The sequence below is a fragment of the Rhodnius prolixus genome, unplaced genomic scaffold (assembly GCF_049639745.1).
Source record: "Rhodnius prolixus isolate KJV_2025 unplaced genomic scaffold, Rpr scaffold_7, whole genome shotgun sequence".
Taxonomy (NCBI): domain Eukaryota; kingdom Metazoa; phylum Arthropoda; class Insecta; order Hemiptera; family Reduviidae; genus Rhodnius; species Rhodnius prolixus.
Window position 1 is genome coordinate 20541838 of NW_027411582.1, and position 23652 is coordinate 20565489.

The window sequence follows — 23652 nt, forward strand, 5'->3', positions numbered from 1 at the left end:
GCATCACGATAATGCTCCTTGTCACACAGCAATTTCAATAAACAGAGTTTTTGGCCAGTAAAAACATTCCTGTGGCTCCTCAGCCTCCTTATTCGCCTTATTTGAGTCCTTGTGACTTTTTTTTCTCTTCCCGAAGTTAAAAAATCACCTCAAGGGAACTCATTTTGGGACAGTCGAAAACATTCAAACGGCTGTAACCGACCAGCTAAAGGCTATTCCAGTATCGGAGTTCTAGCACTGCTATGAGGAGTGGAAGAAACGTCTCCAGCGCTGTGTGGCTACAGAAGGAAGTTATTTTGAAGGTGACAATATAGAATTGTAATTCTTTTTTAATAAAAAAATTAAAAAAAATCAGTCTCTTTACTTAATTTACAGACCTACAAAGTATAAAGTAGCCTTGGTTTTCACCAAAGCCCAATTTGGTTTGTCGGGTTTTTTTCTTTTCAGGCCAGCCTATTTTATAAACCCAATGAATACCAAGGTTCAAGCCCAATCTACTGTAGAATATGGTAGAGATAGTGGAGGGGGGTAAAAAAATAAAGCAAACAGTTTGCCTTAAGTTTACCGCCTAAATCAACATCTCCACTGAACTCTTGCTACCAAAATGGAAGTAAATCTGTTATTCAGAACTTATTATTATTTAAAGCAACAATGTTATTATTCTAGTACCATACAATATCGTTATTTGAGAATATTTCATTTATTTTTTTTTTTTTCCGCCTTTAAAAATTAATATTACTGTGTTTATTTAGTTGAAGTACCTAGTGTAATTATAATTTGTGTAATAAAAACGAGCATTATTAAAATTAAGTTCGCTTTAATGGGTTGCCTTTTTAATTTGTGTAAAACGTGTGTAGGGCTTTGTTAATTACAGTTACCCTGGAATAATTAATTTAAAAATCCGGTCTGAACACTTTTACTTCCGCTTGGGTTCGAAGCCAGTTGCTGGACAATAGGAGCGTCTTTTCCGGTGTCTGTATCGAAAGAAAATTTTTCCTTGAGGCCACCAATTCATTTGTAAAAAAAAATAAAAGCTCCAGGCGCTCCTTGTCTTTCTTCAGATGTTTGATGCTCCTTAAGTTACTCGTAAAAACACTGCCACAGAAGCTTCCTCTGGGATTGCCCTAAAAACAAGTTGATTGTACGAGGTGTGGCTATTTAAATAACGAGACTATTGCTGTAAAACATTTTATTGTATATTTATACATATTTAGTTATTATCACCTTCAATATACACCCCTCTCCTATCCCTACAGCGCTCCATGCGAATTTACCATTGTGTTCGAAGTCAGTGCTGGAAGTCTTTTTCTGTGAGCTCCTGCATGACGCGTGCCGCTTTTTCTTACACAGCTTCAGTGGACTGAAATCGTGTTCCATTTTAATGCAGATTTGACTTCGGGGGAACAGATAAAAGTCATATGGGGCCAGGACAGGCGAATTAAGCGGATGGCCTAAAACTGGGATGTTGTACTTGGCTAGAAACGTCTTGACAGACAATGCAGAGTGGGCCGGCGCGTTGTCTTAATGGAGAACCTTGTTCTTCCACAAATCGGGTCGTTTTTTTCCTTACTCTTTCACGGTGTTGAGCAAGCACCTGACGGTAGTAATGCTGATTAATTATAATCGATAATTTCATCCGTTTTGGACGTGGAAGGGCGACCCGGGAGGTCATCATCTCCGACATCTTCTCGGCCATCTTGGAAACGCTTGAACCACTCAAAAACTCGCGCACGTGATTAACATTCATCACCATAAACTTCTTTTAATAAAAGGTAAGTTTCAGTAGCGGTTTTACCAAGTTCTGATGTGAAATTTCACGACAAATCGTTGCTCTACTACAAGTGTAGTATCATGTTTTCGGCAAAACGAAACTAACACCTCTTACACAAACGACGGTTCCGGTCAGACAGATTTCTCTACAAACACACGTGAGACGCTGCAATCGAAAGAGAAAAGGCTTTACGCTGCACAGCTGTGGATTTGGCGCATGCATAGTTCTTCTGTAGCAGCATTAGTCTCGTTATTTAATAGTCACACCTCGTATTTATATATTTCATATATACGGAAACGGCACTGCACGTATTGTGTCAGTGTGAGGGCCGTGTCTAGCAAAGGATGTTACTTCTCGGTGAGGAAAAACCCAAGGCCTGGTGAGCTTTACCCAAGACTCTCCAGCATTAAGAGTCTGATTAAAAGGACAGGTCTGGAGGGTGAGGTTTAGAGTGAGGGGAGCCACAATAGATCCAAAGGGGTCTATTAGAGCCTTAAGGGCCGCCCTTTTAGGATATTATCTTAGGCCTTGGATTTTATTTAATGGTTAATATGAGAAATTTATAGTAAATTATGTTAGCTTGTCTACAGCACTTAATTTGGTAGTTGGATGTAAAACCCGCCTGAAAAAATAGGCAATTACTTTTTATTGCTTTATAATAAATAACCGAAAGGTAACTAACGTTTAGCAAGACTTCCAAATTTTTAAAGTGAACGTATGTAAATTGAAACATTTGTAAATTAAATTGGAGTAAAAGGAAACCAGGTTACCACCTTGATTTTTTTTTGTTTTATTAACTTCAATAGTTACCAAAGTCTTGGTTACCCAGATCTTTACTTGATGTTACTAAAACATTAAACCTAGAAACAGTATTAAGCAGTAACAATTACCTAGAAGTGACCCAGTGTAATTAAAGTTGGCCAGCCTGTAAAGTCCGTTAAAACTTAATTTATGGTTACAATTATGTTAAAGTGAATTGGCTATTTGTTTGCTTGCTTATAGCCTTGTCCTCTTTCTACCGCCTCCACCTGTCTGTTGTAGGTATTTACACGGCCTGGAGGCGGCAGTTGGGGATAGCCCCCTTTTATTAAGAAGCTCATTCCGTTGAGTGTGTTACCATCTCACGTATTTCGGGTGTGTACACCCTATAGTGTTAATTAAGATGTAATTGTTACTGTTTAGTAACTTTTTATTGCTTTGCATCCCTCTTTTTAGCATGCTTAATTAGGTTTACTTTATTCCCCTTTAATTGTGAGGTTAATTAAAAAAATAAACTGATGTAGCCACTCACATGACTTCCGGTTCTCAAGGTTTTTTTTCAAACTCTGAATATTTGTGTCTTTTTTGAACCGTTCGCTGCACAACTCCATAAGAACAAAACAAAGATTGGAGAAATACGATAAAATAATGTACATTGTTTTTTGAAAAATTCCTGCTTATAATATGAATTCAAACTTAACAAAAACTTACAGTTTAAAATGTTAAGTATAAGGGTTGATTAAACGCCAAAAGGTACACAAATCAGCGAGTACCCAACATTTCATTAATAGTTAAGTAATTCTACTGCATTAATTTTCATTAATAAGTTATTTTTTAGAATTTATTAGATGTCACAGACCCTTATGCTGGCCACTTCATTTATAATATTTTTTTAATAGAAAAAGAGAAAAAAATTGTCAAAGTTGGGTGTTTTTCAACGTTACGCTTTTTCGTGCACTTTTTGACGATCAACCCTTATACAACTGTCCTACCGGACAGTTTTAATAAATTTAATGTTATCATTCAGCGCCTGCTACTTGAATTTAAGTTGAATTATTGCAACGATTTACATTAGAGCTCGGAGTTGAATCAAAATGGATTCAGAAATAAATAATTTATTATTCAATGACCAACAAACATTTTTGTCGTTTAATGGTGTTACATCTTTTATTATTTGGGGAAATTTATTATTAAAACTGTCCGGTAGGACAGTTGTATAAGGGTTGACCATCAAAAACTGCACGAAAAAGCGTAACGTTGAAAAACACCCAACTTTGACAATTTTTTTCTCTTTTTCTATAAAAGATAAAATTCCCAAATTTTCTTTAAATCTTACTCCAAACCCTCCTTTATAACTGTAATTTTTTTGCAACCACCCAGATCTAATAGGTTTCGAGAAAAAAGTTGCCGAAAATGAGCAAAAACGGCTTTTTCAAAAAATGTTCTTGTTCTTGTTGTTGTTGTTGTTGTTGTTGTTGTTGTTGTTGTTGTTGTTGTTCTTGTTGTTACCTTTTTTGTAAACAACGTAGCGCCTAAACGCGTGAACCGATTTTCATGAATGAGGTGTCATTCGATTCAGTATTTTATGTAGATGTGCCTTTTGGGGGTCCCGACGCTGTACATCGAATGGGTGAGGAGTTAGCCCCCTTTATGTAAGGCCCCCTCCAAAATTATTATTACTAATTACTCTGTAAATCTTGGCCCGATTTTGATAAAATTTGGTAGGATGATAGGGTTAGGGCTCCCCTACGTAACATTAATGCGGCGATCAGCTCTTACACTTGTTAAGGGGAAGTATAGCAATCGTTTCAAATTATCGACACGTGAACCGATTTTTATGAATGAAGTGTCATTCGAATCGAAATTTTATACAGATTTGCACTTTAAAAGTCTCGGCACCGTGCCTCATAAGGAGGGGAGTTTGCCCCACCCAAATAAGGCCCTTTCTAAAACTATTATTACCAATATTTCTATAACGCTTAGTCCGATTTTGATAAAATTCAGCTCGAATAAGTGGTTATAGCTCCTCTACGTTGCTGATTCTCTTGCTCCTACTAAGAGGAAGTACTGCAATCGTTTAAATTATCAATGAGTGAACCGATTTAAATCAATGAATTGTTCGATTAAAAAATCTTTGCCTCTTTGCCTTTTAGGGAGAAGTACTGCAATCCTAGTTTATTTTTCTTACTCCTCTTAAAAGGAAGTACTGAAATCGCAGTTTAATTTTGCTATTTACGTACAAATTCCTTCCTATGTTATTCAAAACGCTTTCTCAAAAAAATTGTTATTGAGGATGGTTTGGGAGCCGCAACTACAATCATTCTTTAAAAAGATCTCTCCAGTGGTAGTTAACACCTTATCAGGTTATAATGATAGAATTGCTTATTCCAAATTTTAAAAAAATCTGTAAAGAAGATATGTAACTTTGTAAAATAGACAAAAAGGAAAATCATCCAAAAGTTACAAAAATCTCCTTAACAAAAACTTACAGTTTAAAATGTTAAGTATAAGGGTTGATTAAACGCCAAAAGGTACACAAATCAGCTAGTACCCAACATTTCATTAATACTTCATTAATATTTAAGTAATTCTACTGCATTAATTTTCATTAATAAGTTTTTTTTTTAGAATTTATTAGATATCACAGACCCTTATGCTGGCCACTTCATTTATATTATTTTTTTGTTATAATTATGATAAATCACATATACGTACATGCATGTTAAAGTAAAGATAAAGTTAGAGTAGGCTACTGTCTTGAATTCGTCTTACCGAAATATTCGTGAGCACAATTAACACACAGTTAATAACAAGTAGATTATTCAACAACAATTATTCATTTCTCAATTGTAATTTAATTTAGTTCCCCTAATTTTACTTATGGTAAAATACTGGAATAATTAGCTGTCCTAAAAATATGCATATCTTATACACAACATTGTGGGAAGAACACCTAGATGGAGAATGTAATTGAAGAAAACTATATTATTTACGATAAAGCCAGATTGACTACTTCATAAAATAACAATTACTTTATCGAAGAATGAACTTAAACCGACGATTTTTATTTAAAAATAAAAATAAATAAAATCATTGATGTAAGTTGGTGTAAGCAATTTTTAAAAAAGTTTATGAATTTTTTAGCCTCATATTTTTTTATTTTTTATAACGTTTTCTTTTTCACCAGTGATTAATAGTTTGATTATTATAGATAAATAGATATTACAGTCAATCTAAGTTAAATGGTGTGCTACTTGAACAAATATTTTGTAGATGAAAATGGCCAGCATAAGGGTATGTGACATCTAATAAATTCTTAAAAAATATTAATGAAAATTAATGCGGTAAAATTACTTAAATAATATCAATGAAGTATTAATGAAATGTTGGGTACTCGCTGATTTGTGTACCTTTTGGCGTTTAATCAACCCTTATACTTAACATTTTAAACTGTAAGTTTTTGTTAAGGAGTAAATATATAAAGCTATGACTGGAACCAAGTGCTTTGACAATTAAATTCGAGATATTTCAAAAAAAGTGGAATTAATCGATTTTGTACAGTGAATGGCTCGTTTAATTTTTAGTAGTCAGATTTGAGAAAATCGCAAAAAAATATTGAAAACTCGATTCAGTTTTGGGGCACTTTCCATTGGCAGATTTCGACTTAAAGCTAATTGGCAAATGCGAATATAGTAACCTGATATTTTATATAGCCGAGCAGTTTATAGGCTAGAGGCTAGACCCGTAAAACTAAGATGTATTGTTGATTTAGTTCAGAGATCGTCAAAGTGGTCTATATAGTCCCCCAGGGGTCCAACTAACAAAAGTAGGAGTCGATCTGTGCCAGGGGGGGGGTCGAAGGACAAACAATTTCGATCCCAATATAGCGAACCTTGCAAAGAAACACCAGGCACACCCATCTCATTAATTAAGAAGCAATACTGTAGTTACTTTACTTATTGATAATTACTTATTATTTAATAAATATTAAGGTATTTAAATTATAAGATATTTTTCATAAAACTATTATTACACAATGTAAAATTACTTTAATAAATGTTTAGTATCATAAAATAAATGTCCAAACACAATACCTAATAGATAGTTTTATTTTTAATTAACTGAAAATTACTTTTATGGGGGTCGATGGAGATTTCGAAAAATTATATAGGGGTCCATGATCAAAAACGTTTAGCAACCCCTGGTTTAGTGGGTTCGATTCGCCCGGGTCTAGGCCTTGGATTTTATTTAATGCGGTTAATTAAGTAAACTAAAGTGATCGCCTATTTTTTTCAGGCGGAGTTTAACGTCCAACTACCAATTAGGTGACGTGGATGGGGGGGGGCAGAAGCTCATACTTTAGTATAAACAATTTTTTTCTAACAAATAAAAAGTAGCCATATGCGGGATTCGAACTGGCGATATCCCACACACAGAGCCACGTTCTTGACCACTAGATCAATACCCGCCTCTAATGGTTAAAAAAAAACCTTATGGTTGAGGTAAAATTTGTTGCCCGTCACCTCTAGTTTCAGAATATGTGACTTGATTTTAGATTCCTGCCCGCTACTGTGCCTTCAAAGGTGCATCCTCTGGATCGCAAGCCAGATTAGCCAGGAGGTTATCAACTGCTCTCTGTATCTGAGGAGGCACCTTTGAGGGCACAGTACATGCTTCACAAGTTGAGTAAAGTGCATTATTTGATAAATTAAGGAATAAGTTTGATCCTTTACATGAAAGATATTTGATCACTTAAATATGTGGCAGGAGGTTTCCAATTTTTTTGGTAATTAAACGCAACTCTCCCAAAATTACCAAGAAATTATTAAACTTTCTTGTTAGTAACAGATGTAAAATTATTTTTTATCCATTTTGTGTATGCGTGAGAACATCTAAAGCTCTTAACATTTGATTTTTCTTAGAAAAATCACTCGGAAAACAACTTATTTCCCGATATTAAGAAAAATACTAGCTTTACTGTCTTGGCAATATTTTCAGTAGAAAGGGGATGAAAAATTACATAAAAATGACCTATCACGTGCTCTTCTTTCTCTTTGATAACAAGTTAAAAATTTGAAATATGATTAATAAATACCAGATTTTGAAATGGCCTAGCACCTTTAATTTTGAAGATATCGAATTGCGGTTTCCGGTTTCTTTCATAACTTTTTATACTCTTTAAAACCGTGAATATGAAAATGGGGGTAAACAGCAAATCCCCACATATGGTCGCGCGTCAGCCGCTTATGCGGGCAGGAATCTAAAATCAAGTCACATATTCTGAAACTAGAGGTGACGGGCAACAAAATTTTTCTTCTACTATTTCTTGCTCAGTTCAACCGTTTAAGCATGAAATGTATTTGAGCCGTCTTAAAATGAACACCCTGTATAGTATAGAATGACTGAACTTATATAAGGAAAAACATGCACTAGTTTTTAGAAAGAAGTAAGGTAAGTTGCAACGTACAAGTGCAATATGTAGGTCGACACTTCTTTTTGCAATCCTCTCTTAAAGACGTGTCGCGTTGAATGGCTCTTGTAAACTGGTTGCACTCTGACATGCACACTTAACTGCACCTTAGACTTACTCTTTCCTGTAGTGTCTTACTACTCTCCGTTCCTGTCGCTTATAACACCTTCTTTTTTTTTATTTTTAAAGAGAGAAAACTTCTTTTTAAAACTACAAGTTCTCGAATACAGTTAGCAATGGTAATCCAACGGTGGATTTTTATTTTTAAAACGGTAAATTCCTGAAGAACTGGTTGCCAACGTTATGGAGAAGCCAGTACTGGCTTTTGTCATATTTTTGGGAATTTTGTTGTTACCGTAAGCACTCATCGTAGTTTCGTAAGTTCGGAAATATTTTTAGATATTGCTCCAAAGGTAAATTGAACTTCTAATTTTTTTTTTTTTTAATTTAATTTTATTTATTTATTTACAACCTGTACATATACATATACATCAAGTAAATGTATGCTTAATTGAGTTATGCACAGATTGTAGGCTGAATCCTGGTGGATCCAGCGCCACAATCGGGAAGGCATGCTGAGAGGAGCTGGAACTCTCTAGAGGTTGGAAGGAAGTTTAGGAAATAGGTAAAAGGTCACGGGGCCAACGTCGTTTCAGGCGTCGTGGAGGACTGTCGGGATGGGTTGTTGTGGATAAGGCTAGTGCTGTGGGGATTAGAATGTATGGTTCGGCTATTATGGAAATTAAGGAAGCCGAGAATGGATTAGGTCATTGATAAAAGGGATATTGAGGTACTGAATGGAGGGTTAAATTGGATACAAAATAAGGAGCATTGACGATATGCCGAAGGACTTTAGATTGAAAGGATTGGATTCTTTGGATGTTGGAAGGTTTCTCAGAGCCCAACAGCTCAGCTCCGTAGGTCCAGATGGGTCTTAGTAGTGTCTTGTATAGAGTCAGTTTGTTCTGTACGTTCATGGCTGATCTCCGCCCTAGCAGACTTCATAGTTGTCCGTATCGTCTATTGAGTTCTTGTCTTTTCAGTCTAGTGTGCGGGTTCCATGTTAGTCGACTGTCTAGATACAGTCCTAGGTAGCATACTTGAGTGGAGGTCGGTATTTCTCTGTCGTGTATGAGTAGTGGGGGGGCAAGTTTGTCTACGTAAGGTGAATGTTATCTGTTGGCATTTGTCTTCGTTTAGTCCTAATTTTCCATTTTTTGCACCAAGAGGAAATGAGGTCAAGGTGTTCTTGGACATATGTGGAGGCTTCAGAAGGATTGGGATTTGAGGATAATATTGCGGTATCGTCTGCATAAGTTGTTATTAAGGTATGTGGGTGTGTGAGGATGGCAGCAGTGTGCACTAGATATAGGACTGGGCCAAGGATGCTTCCTTGCGGGACGCCGGCATCAGAGAATTCAATGCCACATCTAACCTTGAAGTAGTGATCTGTCAAATACGATAGAAGGATTTGGTAATAAGGAGTGGGAAGGAACTGCTTCTGCTTATACAACAGTCATGGGTGCCACACCCTGTCGAAAGCAATTCTAATTTAAACTTAATTTTTCCACACAGTAAAAGATTGCAATCATTTCCCTTTTTATTTCTGAACTTGACCCTTCATCTGTACTTGATACTGAATTTAGTTTATCTAGGTATTTTCAGCCCTGCCCTAATTGTTATACCCTTTTTTCTTAAAAACAAATATTCACATGCTAAAATATTATCGTATCAATCAATAAATTATAATAAAAGTTGCCTTCAAATATCACGCATCACGCGATTCTAATCTATTTTTATGTAGTCAACATCTCAAGTTCATTGGCACCCCGTAGCTCTTCTCTCGCTGAAGAAAACCCTATCAAAAGAAGGTTAGGACACAAGTGGGGTCAAGGCAGGAAGAAGAACACCAAACAGACAAAAACCCTGATGCAGATGAAGAAAAACACTTTTGATGAATATTTAAAGTTTACAGGATTGTGGTTGTTGTCTACTTCTTCTCCACCATAACAGACGAACAAGATTGGACTGTCTGGTAGGCTGGAAATAAATCAGCAAAACAGAATAGCGAAGGCTACAAGATGTTTGGCGGGATCAAGAAGAGAAGTTAAAAGCGTGGGAAGATGCGTAACGCGATGGCGGGAAAGATAAAAAGGACCGCCAAAAGAGAGAGCTGTGGGCAAAATGTCATACCGATTTTGGCTGTTTTAATAAAGAAACTGTCCAGTTGTATAAGGGTTTATCGTCAAAAACTGCACGAAAAAAAGTAACGTTGAAAAATACCCAACTTTGACAATTTTTTTCTCTTTTTCTATAAAAGATAAAATTCCCAAATTTTCTTTAAATTATAGGGCAGATCCTCCTTTATAACTGTATTTTTTTGTTTTGCTACAGTAAAATAGTCAAAAACGGAATTTTCAAAAATAGTTCTTGTTCTGGTATTAAGCTTTTGACCAACTAGACCAACACCGTAGCAAGATTGATTCTTACCGTAATCATAGGTCAAGAAGCCTTGCATACTGCGTGCATTAAAATGATGTGATGATTGCTTTTATTTGATGATAAAACACAATTTATCATGATTATTTTTGTTATTTGCGTCTCAAATAACTTTTCTTTTTTTTTTTTTTGCAGTCAGAAGACCTCCTCAAAATCGTGTATTTCTGGTGGAAAATTAATATTGAAAACCGTTCACGAATAAGATGAAAATTGTAACTTTGATCTTAAATATCTCAACAAATATTAGGGATATCGAAACGGGGTTTACATCATTTTTCACAATTTTTTGCGTAGTTTTCACAATCATTGTCAAAACCAGTGGTCCTTATGAAACCACCATCAGGTTTTTGGCCGTAACTCTGCCAAAAATGTTTTTGGCCGTAACTCTGCCGCTTTCCTAAAAAGTTATTAGCGATTGGTGCGTTTTAAATGGGTCACCCTGTATACGAGGGTCGTTTGAAAAGTCCGTGCAAAAATAAAAACCACTTAATTTTTTGGGATAAACCTTTTTTATTTTTCAACATAGTCTCCTTTTAGGCTTATACACTTCGTCCAACGCTGCTCTAGTTTGTTGATCCCTTCCGAATAATAGGATTTGTCCAAGTCTGAAAAATAGCCATTCGTTTCTGCAATCACCTCCTCGTTTGAATAAAATCTTTTTCCCGCCAGCCATTTCTTCATATTGGGGAACAAATAGTAGTCCGAAGGAGCCAAGTCTGGTGAATAGGGGGGATGTGAAACGAGTTGGAACCCTATTTCCATTAATTTTGCGACCACAACTGCTGAGGTGTGAGCTGGTGCGTTGTCGTGATGGAAAAGGACTTTTTTGTGGGCCAATCGTGGGCGTTTTTCTTGCAGCTCGGTTTTCAAACGGTCCAATAACGATGAATAATATGCACCTGTAATAGTTTTACCCTTTTCCAGATAGTCGATGAGGATTATTCCTTGCGAATCGCAAAAGACAGTCGCCATAATCTTTCCGGCCGAAGGAACGGTCTTCGCCTTTTTTGGCGCAGATTCCCCCTTGGTAACCCATTGTTTAGATTGTTCTTTGGTCTCAGGAGTGTAGTGATGTATCCATGTTTCATCCACAGTGACGAAACGACGCTTAAAGTCCTGCGGATTCTTCTGGAACAGCTGCAAACCGTCCTTGCAACATTTCACACGATTTCGTTTTTGGTCAAGCGTGAGCAATCGCGGCACCCATCTTGCGGATAGCTTTGTCATGTCCAAATGTTGATGTGAAATATTATGTACCCGTTCATTCGAGATGCCCACTGTACTAGCAATCTCACGCACCTTCACTCTTCTATCATCCATCACCATATCATGGATTTTATCAATGATTTCTGGAGTAGTAACCTCAACAGGGCGTCCAGAACGTTCAGCGTCACTTGTGCCCATATGGCCACTCCGAAAATTTTGAAACCACTTATAAACTGTTCTAATCGAAGGTGCAGAGTCACCATAATGTTTATCAAGCTTCTCTTTAGTCTCCTGAGGCGTTTTGCCTTTCATAAAGTAGTGTTTAATCAACACACGAAATTCTTTTTCGTCCATTTTTTGAAAATCACTCGACTTCCTCGATTCAAACGAATGCCAAACACAAAGAAATAGACCGATCTGGCTGAAACTTGGTGTGTGTTCTTCCAAGAGATGCTACTAACTAAACATAACCTCGATACGCGCCAGTAGTGCTATCTCTCTGACTTTGCACGGACTTTTCAAACGACCCTCGTATGAATGTAGTGGATGTAAAGTTGAACCTCAATAAACGTACGTAAGTGTGACCAGAGGTCGTTTTGATTACTGAACGGGTAGGGTTCAATAAATGGCATTTAAAATTATTTGTTTCATAGTTCTTAATAATAAAAGATGCAGTAAAGAAATAATGCATTTGTGCACAGTTACAGTAAAGTTAGGTATTGTACAAAGCCAAGCAAAACAATTGAAAACAATGTAGATTTTCATTTTAAAAAATAAACGAAAATTCATAGCTTTTATTATTTGTATATTTCTAAACTTCAGCCATTTGGCGTAAAAGCTGTTCGGATTAGGACTGATCCGATTATAGAGAATTCTCTTTTTCATTCGGAATATTTTTCTATTTTACCAGACTACTATCCGGTGGTTGGGTTTTGGACACCATTTAGCCAAATACATTCTATACGATAAAGTGAAATTACTGCTGAATAGTCTAACACAAACCTCCTTAACCTTAACCTTTTTACAAGAACGAGAATGAAAAATTTTAAGGTGCCTGACAGAAGGTTCTGTTTTATCAAGACAAAATTTATAAGCACCGCCATCTTGTCATTTATGATTTATTCCAGGTCTGTTCTTAGCTTTGGTAGTTTCCTTTCTTATTGTAAAAGCTTTTTTTTATTCATTATTATTATTATTATTAATATTATATTATTATTTATGTTATATTATCATTATTATTTAATTAACTTTATTGACTGATGGAATTCTTATTAAGAAGCGTAACCTCTTGAGTTCAAATTCCATTTTTTAACGTATTCCATTTACAATAAATATCAAATCCAAATTGAATATATGAGCCTAAATTCTGAAATAAGGATTGATTTTTATCTTTTTATAATAACAAGTAATGAATTCGCATCAGAATTCAGTAAGTCGGTTTTTTGGGTCTGTATTATGTGATGCGCTGGAAGAAATTTTAAAAACTTATTGCTCTTAATGCGTGGAATTTAGTTTTAAAAAACCCCCCTCACAGTGTGCGGAATTAAAATCAGACAATGACGTGGTATACACGTCGAACGCAGCGCAAAACAACCAAAAGTTTACAATAGTCATAATAGTCACTGCAAGCGACTTTTTCTGCAATCTCTCGGGGGGCTTGAGATTAGAGAGCATTCTGTGCTCATTCCAAAATCTTGCACCGCTTCACGTATGCATTGCACTAGTTAACTAGGTACACATGAGCTTTTACAAGGAAGAAAAGAGCTTTGAATTCTTGAGCAAAATGAAATCATGCTCGTACTGAGGTCTGTACCTCTATCTATGGTAAAAAAACGGGCATTGCACAAGGGTTGAGGAGCTTCTATTTGTGTGCCTAATTCTCAATCTCTAATGCGGAGGCCAATAATGTACCAACCGCTTATCATTTGGCTGACTCCCACCGCAGTTCTATTGGTAAGATAAAGGAAACATCCCACCAAATAATATTCTTATTGTATTTTATTAAAATTTCGAGTTTTTATAGTTAATGGCAATTTTATATTTTTCACAACGAGTATACACGTCGAACGCGCACCGTAACATAGATTTGGTTTGACGTGTATGCACGTCAAACACGCTTAACTGGTTAATTAGCAAGCCACAAGAATATAAAATTGCAAGTCTAAGCAAGGTTAGTAAAACAAAAAGATACTGTTCTAGCTTTTTAAAACGATTAAAATGAAAATAGCTCGTAATATTTGGCCCTCTAAAAACGTGGGGTTGATATTAGAACTTAGCACCTAATACAGCATCAGTCTCTGCAGGCCTAAAACTCACATATGGTCTTGGATCTTCTCACAGTCATCACCTGTATCCGCTCAGTTAATTATCTCATCTTCTTTTATCATTAGATAAGGAGATTACATTAATTTTTCTAGCCAGTCATTTACTATAATAATATTGTTAACTTTTTATTTATGTTTTGCAGATTTATTTGGTGAACAGTGTACGAGGCAGCAATATCACAGTATTTTGCTGGTAAGTAGGAAATAATTTTGTTTCTGAAAATTGTTATTTGTCCTCTCTCGTTTTCGTAAAGGGAAGTTTAGCGATCGTGCCAGTTGGGATAGCAATAACTGCTTTAGGAATCCTTGAGGCTGATGGGTAGCTTTTTAAATTTTATTATTATTTTAAAAAAAGCAAATTCTGTACTTTAGCAATAATTACTAGTTTAAATCCTGCTGCTAGCTCTTAGATTATTTCTATCTAGAAACTTCTTAACAGCTCTCTGCGACTGACAGTGTTGTCCGGAATACTCCGGACGAATTAGAGTGTGCCAGTAATGTGTCTTGAACATTGAAATCTCTGTAATCTGTTAAGGTTGGAAGTTTTGGCATATTCCCAAATTTCACCTGCCGTATTACCCATAAATACTTCGTTTTGTAAAGCTTGGCATTTAAGGTTCCTGTTCTTTAGTCGTTGTAGTTGACGAAATCTATTGTTTAAGGTTTGCAGTCGTATTGTAGTTCAAGTAGAGACCGGCAGTCGAAGAAAAGTCAATGGATGCGAGTCAAAATTTATGAGGGCATAGCGAAGTGTTTATACAGGGTGAACCAGTAAGTAATGTCCATAGTACTACTGTGTGTAGTACATCATCTAAAGTGGAGTTCAATGACGTATTGGACAACTTCATATGTTCCACTGTTCTTGAGTGACATAACTTTAAATTTTTCCTATAAAATCATTACTTTTTTGCAATAAAAATGTTATTACTCAGAAAGTTTTAGTCCGAATTCGATTTTGATGACACGGTTAGAAAGACAGATAAATTTCCTAAAAAATTGACACCATTTCGAAGCATAAGTTATTCTCCAAACAGCCTCAATCTTCCTCCTGAATGCTGGAAACAATAAAAGTAATCGAAATTTTTAAGAAAACTCATTAGGCCCCTATGTGATCATTATCAGACCTAGGTGCTGGCACTTTTTTGTAAAAGTTTCCTTGTCTAATGGGCTTTCAAACGGTATATCATTTTCCAGGATTCCTTTTATCTTCGTATGAGAAATTACGTTTGTTTTACAAGAAAACGTGTTCACGATCACTCAAGAGTGTTAGTTTATCATGTTGTTTAATTCATTGAAAACTCTTTTAGATGGACCAGTAGTCAATTTTTAAAGTAGGCTGTCTTAAAGTAAGGAAGTCAAATGTTACTAATTGCACTTTAAACATTTACTTCTGATCTCTCTGAAATATTTGAGAAAATGTTAGGAAATATTTTAAACAAGTGCTATTTTTATAATCGAAGGTTAATTTGCTTAGTTTCAAAGTTAGGGTACAATAGATAATTTTGAAACCAAGTCTAACAGATAAGGGAAGTTTATTTGTAAGATTCCTAGTTGTATTGGTTAATACCTAATTTTAGATATAACGATTATCTGTTTGTGGGTTCAAAGAGTTGTTAAGGCTTATTCACATTCTTTTCATCTTTTCATCGCCATTGCTAGTTTGGTAAAAAGATGTACATGTTATTGTAACATAACCATACGCCTGGATAAGCTACTTATTTCAGAAAATGTTACAGCTCAAGTTTGTGATGAAATTGGTAAATTATGTTGGTACTCAGCTTTTGATCAGTTTTGAAACTTGATATTTTCATTTAATATCATCACAGAATGTACGCTGAGAACGTTTCGGGCATCATTCCTCGTAGAAGAGCGAAATTTTGTTCCCATTTATTTTTTAATTGTTTAAAATTAAGACCCTTCAAAATCTGAGATCCCTAATGTCCAAATTCTTTATTGCTCTGATTAGTGTTCTCCAGAAACAGACAAAACTCTGTCCATCTTCGGATACTGATAAACTGTTGGAAGAGCATTCTCGGTTGAATTCGAACCTGAGAATTCTTTCATGAGGGAAACCGGAATACTTACTTAGCTAATTCCTTCCTAGCTTATTAATTTCAGCGATATATCCTCGAAACTCATCCCGGGTTCATTTTTTCTTTTTAGAAATAGAAATTTTGTAGATCGTAACAAGAAGCTGTTAAATTAAGGAACATAAAAATATCTTTAACTCCAAATAAAAAATAACAAATAAAACTTTTTTTTAAAATGAAATGACATTTTTTTTTAAGTATATGCCTTATCTCGGCATAACTTGTCATATAATCTCATTGTGAGATTTTTTATTGCTAATTATTGTGCATTATTGCAGTTTTAGCTGTTTTACGTCAGCTATTCACAGAAATTAAAATATTTATTATTAATATCGCTGATTTTATTCATCGTGGCTCGCATTTTTAAAAATTTTTATTCCCTACTGGTTTCGGACATACAATCACCATCAGAGGTCAACTTAAGCTATATTTTATTCTCTACAAATCTCTGCACTAAACTTATCAATGAACTGAGAAATTATGGATGAAATATAATACGTATAATGCACCTACTTAATAATAATAATAATAATAATTATTATTATTATTATTAACTTTTTTGCTATCTATCTGTATCAGATTCCTATTGGTTAAAATTCCACTCGGCAAACGATCCAAGTTGACTCTAATGAACAAAAAAAAACAGTCTCTATTGAACGATACGGTACCGCTAAACGCTTCAATCCTAAACCGCATCCAATCCCTTCAATCAGAAATCCTACACATCATCTAAAACTCTGTAGCAATCTGTCTATCCATACTGACTTAAAAGAAAATCCCTCTTGTCTTTAACCTAGCCAAATCCCCGTTACACCAAATTTTATTGCAATCTGACCCAACATAACCTGTACAAGACTACTCTTCCCTTAAGAGTGAAGCGTCAATGGGCTCGCAAACACCTCTAGCCGCATGACAGTAAAGGACACTCTTCGAATTCATTTCATCAGTATCCTGAGTTAGCCGGCTCATTGTGGTCGTCGTTAAGATGTGGCACTCATTCAATTATAGCCAGTTATAAATTAGAGTTTTGCTGTAGGCTTTAAACTTTAAGTTAATCCGCTGGCCTTGATTAGGCCAAATGAAAATGAATACCTAATGACAGTTGCATTACTTAAGTTCACCCATTACTTAAGTTCCATAATATTATGGATGTAGAGTTAAACGATAACATATTATGGAATTAGCTAGCCTTGCAAACTGAACTGAATTCTAACAGTCTAATGTACCTACAATGAGTTGAATTTTACACCTAATTTCTATAATTGAATCAGTTAAACTAAAGCTAGTAACCGTATGTACAAGCACTTAGAGAAGTGTTTAAGCCAGTTTTAGATAATACTGTATAAACTAAACTGCCAGACCTACAATTATACTTATTAATATAATGCTTAGTGCTTATAATAGTGTTCAAGTACAACTCAGAGCTTCATGCATGCATCTATGTTGAGTATTTGTATGTTACTAGGGTTGACTGACTTCCGTCTCCGTTCTGGCTTTTGCCAACAGTCTCTCTTCAAACACCTCCTAAATCTGTGGTAAACACATTGCCACTATGATAACCACTTCAGTTATCATATTCTAAGCACAGTTTTCAACAATAATAGTTTCCTTTGAATATACTTGTATTAATTTCACTATTATTTCCCTTGGCTCTTAGTATAGTATAGGGGAAATTTCGGAGAATAAGTGAATAAAAGGCAGTTTTGAACTTAACTGCACTGCTTTTGAAAGTTTAGAAACAATGCAGTTGTAGAATGATTGGCCAAGCAATGCAATGGCGCCCGGCTATATCTTTTAAATACTATAAATGTGTTTAGTTCTTCCATGGTCTGGGAATGCAGGAAGTCCCTAGAACTACTGACTCGGCACAAATAAAGTTCGGCATGGGTGCAGGGTCATGTGAGGATTAAGAGGGAATGAGAAAACTGATCATCTGGCCAAGAATTGAGCTAGTACTCCTTTCATTGGCCCGGAGCCTGTCCTGGGGATCACCAAGGGTGTGTAGTTCGTGCGGCTCTCAGAGATTGGATCTGGAGGGAGCACGAGAAGAACTGGGTGTTCTGGGGTCAAACATAGTAAGAGAATGATGCCTTGGCTGTGTAAACAAAGAACTGAAGAGACTCTGTTCTTGGTAAGAAATCAGATTACTCTGATTACAGGCCTATTCACAGGGCATGGTAGGGTCAGGAAGCAGTTCTGTACTGGGGGCTTATTAGCTCGGAACCGTTGTGTGAGCCGAGAGGTTAGAGGCGAGGCCCGCAAAGCTAATGTGTATTGTGGTACTGGGTTCGATTCCCGGTCTTAGGCCTTGGATTTTATTTAATTGTTAATAAAAGAAATTTACAGTAAAGTATGTTTGCTAGTCGCCTCCGTCCAAGACACATAATTGGAAGTTGGACGTTAAGCCTCGCCTGAAAAAAAAAGGCGATTACTTTACGTTGTGTGCAGATTGTGTCAGGAAGAGGAGGAAACGGCCTCTCACTTACTGTTCGATAGCGTTGCAATCGAGCAGTTGCGCTATGAAACCTTTGGATCTTTGAGGCCAAAGGAGATTGTAGCGCTAAAAGAACTAATAAGGAAAGTCCTCAACCTCTTTATTAGGGAAGGTTTCGTCTACTAGATCCAAAAAAGGGAGCTAGCACAATAAGCCTGTTTTGGCTGCGCTGCCGTGGGGTATAGGTCCCGTCCCGTTACAAATCTCATCCAAATGTGTTAAGTAACTTTAAAGAACATTTTGAAACCACAAAAATCTCAATAAATTCGAAAATCCATTCTGTGATTTTAATCGCTAAGAACCAAATGGAATTATACAAAAATTTGAATTTATGGGCGTTTTATCGTTTTTGATATATTTCTTCAACAAATATACAAACTCCATGACCAAAAAAATCACTACATTTTTTTTGACTTACAAAACCATACAAGGGTCGTTTGAAAAGTCCGTGCAAAAATAAAAACTACTTAATTTTTTGGGGTAAACCTTTTTTATTTTTCAACATAGTCTCCTTTTAGGCTTATAGACATCGTCCAACGCTGCTCTAGTTTGTTGATCCCTTCCGAATAATAGGATTTGTCCAAGTCTGAAAAATAGCAATTCGTTTCTGCAATCACCTCCTCGTTTGAATAAAATCTTTTTCCCGCCAGCCATTTCTTCATATTGGGGAACAAATAGTAGTCCGAGGGAGCCAAGTCTGGAGATAGGGGGGATGTGAAACGAGTTGGAACCCTATTTACATTAATTTTGCTACCACAACTGCTGAGGAGTGAGCTGGTGCGTTGTCGTGATGGAAAAGGACTTTTTTGTGGGCCAATCGTGGGCGTTTTTCTTGCAGCTCGGTTTTCAAACGGTCCAATAACGATGAATAATATGCACCTGTAATAGTTTTACCCTTTTCCAGATAGTCGATGAGGATTATTCCTTGCGAATCCCAAAAGACAGTCGCCATAATCTTTCCGGCCGAAGGAACGGTCTTCGCCTTTTTAGGCGCAGATTCCCCCTTGGTAACCCATTGTTTAGTTTGGTCTCAGGAGTGTAGTGATGTATCCATGTTTCATCTACAGTGACGAAACGACGCTTAAAGTCCTGCGGATTCTTCTGGAACAGCTGCAAACCGTCCTTGCAACACTTCACACGATTTCGTTTTTGGTCAAGCGTGAGAAAATCACTCGACTTCCTCGATTCAAACGAATGCCAAACACAAAGAAATAGACCGATCTGGCTGAAACTTGGTGTGTGTTCTTCCAAGAGATGCTACTAACCAAACATAACCTCGATACGCGCCAGTAGTGCTATCTCTCTGACTTTGCACGGACTTTTCAAACGACCCTCGTAAAACGGATACTGCCGATCAAAACTCGGAATCGAAATTTTGACATTTCTGGCTGCACTAGACGGATAAAGTTAACTTAAAATATACTTAAAAATGATTGGATGACTACGAAATTTGTGTTTACATGTGCTCCTAATTTTTGGTTGATACTTCATAAATATGGGAAACCTTTTTTAATAAATATAAAACAAAAATCAAGAAAAGAAAATTTGGATAAACTCAGGCTCCCAAAAATTGTTCTTGAAATATCTCCTTTTATTTATTTAATAAAATTGAATCTTGTATGCTATATCTACGTCAAAAAACAATATTAGATTTAGTAGTGGGAAAAGCATTGTTGCCATTGCATGCTATATTTCCCAAGGATTGCATAAATATTTCTGATTTTCCACTAACACTACTATAGTATAGCATTGGCGCAGTATATGAACATTACCAAATTTGCATTGAATCAAAACTAGATTGTACAAAACTACGCCAATAATTTGTATGGTAATTTAATGTAACAATAAAGGCCAAAATAGGGTAACTATTGTTAAAATTATTCTTATCAATGGATCTGTTATCTCGCCAGCCTGAATTATATATGGGTAAGGTTCATTTTAATTTTGTTCTTACTGTTTTCTCTTGGTTCTGAAGTATCCATTCATTTTTTTATTTTATGAATGAATTAATGGTTTTTTTAGTTATTTATTTGGATTATAATTTTTTAATACATTTTAATGCATCATGTAGGTTTTTGTTACTAGTTTGTTAATGCAACGAGGGTCGAATTTACCCTCGATTAGGAAATAAATTTCTCAACACAATATCCTGTTTCAAAATAATTACGCACTAATTTTAACGTATTAATGCGTCGTACTCAGTTACTCTACTTGTATGATAAGATATTGGTTATCATACTGTAACACTCACTGCAAATGTGCACGTTGTTTTACCACTTTGGAATGAGAGGGCGGATTGCCTTAATACGTACTGAGAACAGTGCTATCTCAAAACATTTGTAAAGTCAAAAACTTTCGTAACCTAGAAACCTTACAAAAACAAACTACAGTCGAGCCTCCTATAAAGGACACTCTCACTAGCGGCCACCTCCATTTACGGACCAGTTTTTGGATTTCCCCGTTTTACCCCTATAACACTTTCTATATAAAAGAACCTCCGCGTCTAACGGACACTCTACATAGCGACCGCGTGCATTGATTTTGGGGGAACGGATTATATGTTTCAACCTCCCACCAACGACCACCTTATTATTAAAAGTTCGTTTGACGCGGTGATCAAAATAATTATCCCCTCTCAAGTTTTTGTGTTTTTTTTTCTGGTTTTTCCTAAAGTTTCCATATAAGCTCCATACATCTTGTACCATTTTAATCATTTTTCAATATAACTTTGGACGAACAATATTATTTTTGCCGATATGTCTCCCAAACGAAAGTGGTTAACTCTAGAAGAGAGAATAAATGTGTTGGAAGATTTTGCAAAAGACCAAATCGAGCCATCGTCAACTTGCCGAAAGGTTTGTTCTATTTTTCTAAGAATAGATGGTAGTATGATGATAATTTTACCATAAATTATTATTGTTATGAATAAATGTGATGATTATTATAAAAATTATTAAATAAGACAATAATATGTAGTTTTTTGATCAATGTTTTGGATAATTAAGAAAAACTTGATGCATATCATATAGCTAAATAATTATGCAATTATGTACGTTTTTAAATCTATTAATAATAAACAATTTTTAAATAGATGTTTGGAAAAAAAACAATATTTTTTCATTATGAAACTTGCCTACCTCCTTCTAACGGCCACCTCCAAACAGCGGCCACTTTGCTTTCCTCCGCCAGTGTCCGTTATTGAGAGGTTCGACTGTACTTAAATCTAAAGAATGTCTTCAACTGGTACAACTTGATAACAACTGCCCAACTCAAACTGATTTCTCACTCGTAACTTCCTTCCTTCCCTTTTCCTGTTCTATTTTTCTTTCCCCTCTTTTCCTACATATACGTACAGGGTGAATACGGAGGAGTGGTCGAAACTTCGGGAGGTGATTCAGCAGCTCAAATGCAACAAAAAATATTCTCTTCACTTTGGCCCGATTTTAACTTTTCCGTCGATATTCGCGTTTTTCACCATAAAAACGGCCGTAACTTTTCTATCCTTTATCCTACATCAAATCTTCTTATTCCAAACGAAAGAGCATTAAATTTCCTATAACCTGCTTAACCCAGAGCCTCAAAACGTTTCTTATAATAATGAAATTTTTACTTAAATGTCTAAAAATTTCGTTCTCGATGATTTTTGTTAAAATTTTCAGCTGCAGTTTTTCAATGATTAATGAATCAAGGAATCACAATAATTTCAGAAAAAGTTGCGCATTTATTGAGCTTCAAGATCATATGAATTTTTTTGGTTTTTAATAAAACCCTACCCCGAACAGAGGGGTGTAAATGCAGAAAAGAGGGATTTTGCGAACTGAGTTTTCATTACTAATTTACTCAAATATCAATTTTTACCATTTTAATAACCATTTTAGTTTAGAACAATTATTATTTAATAAAACGGAAGTAAAAAATAAAGAAGCAATAAAACACAGAAGTGAAAAAGTACAATATGCAGCTGCCTAGTTAAAATTGCTACAAAAATCGTTCGAACTATTCAAACAAGGAAGTGGGAAAGAATTGTGGCAAATTTTTAGTTTCTTGACCACAATTGTTTGTGCAACATATTTTAACGACATAATGGAGGTTTTTTTCCATCAAAGTTAATCAATAATAATTCAAAACTAATCAATTTTTGGAGAACGAACAAAAAGAAAATGACCATTTTATTTTTGAATTATTATTAATTAACTTTGAACAAAAAAACCCTCCATTTTGTCATTCAAATAAGTTGCACCAACAATTGTAGTCAACTACTGCGTTTTATTGCTACCTTATTTTTTACTTCCGTTTTATTAAATAATGATTGTGAAAAACTAAAATGGTTACTTTTCTTTTTGTTCCTTCTCCAAAAATTGACATTTGAGTAAATTAGTAATGAAAAGTCGGTTACGCAAAATCCCAGTTTTCTGCATTTACACCCCTCTGTTCGGGGTAGGGTTTTGTTAAAAACCAAAAAAATTCATATGATCTTGAAGCTCAATAAATGCGCAACTTTTTCTGAAATTATTTGACTCCTTGATTCATTAATCATTGAAAAACTGCAGCTGAAAATTTTAATAAAAATCATCGAGAACGAAATTTTTAGACATTCAAGTAAAAATTTCATTATTATAAGAAACGTTTTGAGGCTCTGGGTTAAGCAGGTTTATAGGAAATTTAATGCTCTTTGGTTTGGAATAAGAAGATTTGATGTAGGATAAAGGATAGAAAAGTTACGGCCGTTTTTATGGTGAAAAACGCGAATATCAACGGAAAAGTTAAAAATGCAAATATCTTGGACACTATTGAGAATCGGGCCAAAGTGAAGAGAATATTTTTTGTTGCATTTGAGCTGCTGAATCACCTGCTGAAGTTTCGACCTCTCCTCCGTGTATACCCTGTATAGACAAACAAAAACATAAAACTAATTTCTGAACAGTTAATATTATTCAAAGCAGATTTCTGTATCTCTGAGGAAGTTTTTGGCTTTATTGTTAAGTTTATTACAGTAAGAATAACTATTGGCAAAATATGATCACCAAGAGAGAGTGGTA

At 35.4% G+C, this 23652-nt stretch overlaps 1 protein-coding gene across 5 annotated transcripts in view; it reads left to right on the forward strand.

Moving 5' to 3' along the window:
• Pgant9 (polypeptide N-acetylgalactosaminyltransferase 9) overlaps nt 1-23652 on the forward strand; it is a 709503-nt gene that overhangs the window by 96195 nt on the left and 589656 nt on the right. For all 5 annotated transcript variants that reach the window (XM_074114441.1, XM_074114448.1, XM_074114443.1 and 2 more), the window contains exon 2: nt 14173-14222. The gene's annotated coding sequence lies outside the window, so the exon portion shown is untranslated. The remainder of the gene's footprint in view (nt 1-14172; nt 14223-23652) is intronic.